Raw genomic sequence first — 2,301 nt, forward strand, 5'->3', positions numbered from 1 at the left:
AAAATAAAAAGTTTTTATTGCCTACCAGGAGTGGGTGACAATAGTTGAATAAACTTATGGCTCTCAAAATGGTATCGGTGCCCTATTTGTTGGTACTCGCTGATACCAATACCACCATTTTAGGGCAGTATCGGGGCCCCGTCCGATACTGGTATCGGTATCGGTGCAACACTAATGAAAACTAACACCTTCCTGGGGTACATGAACACTAAAAATAAACACTAAAATGACTTCATCAGAAAACCTACATGTGTTTGGTGCAAAGAGACTGTACTTACAGCACTGTGTGCTACAGCTTGAAACAATCAATATACGCAACACATCACCTTTGACGAGTGGTGGCAGAACAATTAAGATTAATTATTTCTGCTTTTCCAATTAAGTGCAGCTAAACTAAAAACGTCGTTGTTTCTAAGCACATCAACAAAACAGCGATTTTATTATATATTATGCTCCTATGGAATAATAGCAGGATTATAATAATAATTGCACATTATTGATCTCACATTGGAGATATTTACCTAAAACTGAGCAGTGGGCTGCCATTGTGGGGCGCCCGGGGAGCAATCAGGGTTTAAGGGTCTTGCTCAGAGACCCATAGGGGCAGTCTGTGGGAGTGGGTTTCAAACTCCAAACCTCAGGATTCCAAGCTCTATGCCACAACCAATAGGCCGCCACTCCCACTACAGTATAGTCAGAGTCCTGATTTCTAAGAAAACCAGAATCTTATCTAAACATTCTTTAATAGCAGATTAGATGAATCAGTCTAGTAAAACTAGCTTTCAAGATTAATTCAGAAAATATTTGAAAACTTTAGGATAAAATAACATTACAATTACTTTGACAGAAACTTACTATGACACAACCAGTGAGCTAGTAGATGATAGCATTACCTACAGTAACTGATCACCATTAATTAGGGCGATCTGACTGTTCAGTCGGAGCACGAGGCCTGGCAACTGTCGAGGTATGCAAACAACGATGGGATGGCCTGGTGAGAGTAGCAGACATTCTGCTCTGCATTCCTCAGGAGACAGACGCTTCAGCTTTCCACCCTACAGCACTGGATCTTACTTCCGCTTTCTTTTCTTTGGCAACGAAGTGGTATTAAGGCGCAATGCCGTAAGTGCTCAGACACATGCTGCTGATTTTAATTAGACGGTGACACAGCGTTAGTCAGTCAAGGTGAAAAAAAAAGAAGGTCCTTATGAAAGAGGGTGTGCTCTGCAAAAAAAATGTCTGATGTTCCAGCATCAAGGAGCGGTGCTGCAACATACCCCGCCATGAATCAGCTGGGCCAAGCATTCAGGGCTTCGAATTCAATGAACTCCCTTTGCATTTCACACGTTTTTGGGAAATTCAACAGGTTATGTCTGTTCTGGACATTCCAGCTGCTGTTATTTCCTCGAGCACAGATGAACTGATTAAACTCCTTTGAGTTGTAAATAAACCTGTTTATATAGATGCTTTATTTAGTCAGCAGGTTTGGGTAAAACACTTATGTAATCGTGGGATTCCAGATTGAACTGCAAATTACCTTTTTTTTTTAATACTTTATACCATTAGTAGCCTATGAAACATGTATTTTACAGCAATTAGACCAAATCAGTAGAGGAAAACATGTGTTCCTTAAAAAGAGCTACAGTTTGATGTGTATTCATCCCCCTTTATTCTGATAGGCCTAAATAAAATCCAGCCGACATGAATCATTTGTTTTGTTTGGTTTTTTACTTTAATTAGCAGAAAATAGAGTTTTGGGTTTTGTTTGTTTGTTTTCTGAGGATTTTATTTTCAAAAGGCAAAGGATAATGTCTGAGCAGATAGATTAAAACAACATGGAAACTGTCGTTTTTTTTTAGGAATATTTGAGTTCGATGGAAGTTACATCTGAAGTAATAAAAGAAAAATCAGGTTTGAGTTGTTTTGATAAATGGTGCATGAGTCTGTTGGAAAATCCCACCTCCTCTGACATCATATGCCTGGCATTTGGTCTGGTTAAATGCTGCAGGCGGTTAGATCTGGACTTGGGCTAATTTTCCCTCCAGTATCGGTGATGCTTACAACCAGTCCTGACCTTGAGTCGGATGAGCGCAAAACGAGCTAAACAGCTCATCGCTTTGGTTCAATGAATCTTTCCTTCATCAGCACTGTAGCTAAATGACAAAACAACGTTCTCAGGAAACAGATTTTAGTAATAACTGGGAGTCCTCTAACTCGTTCTTCAAGTTCAACACATAAGTGAACATAATCTGGAAGTATCCGGGAGAGTGAAAAGTTAGAGTCTTACTATCATTTAATGCA

The sequence above is a fragment of the Cyprinodon variegatus genome, unplaced genomic scaffold, assembly GCF_000732505.1.
Source record: "Cyprinodon variegatus isolate N-32 unplaced genomic scaffold, C_variegatus-1.0 Scaffold572, whole genome shotgun sequence".
In the NCBI taxonomy this organism is placed as follows: Eukaryota; Metazoa; Chordata; class Actinopteri; order Cyprinodontiformes; family Cyprinodontidae; genus Cyprinodon; species Cyprinodon variegatus.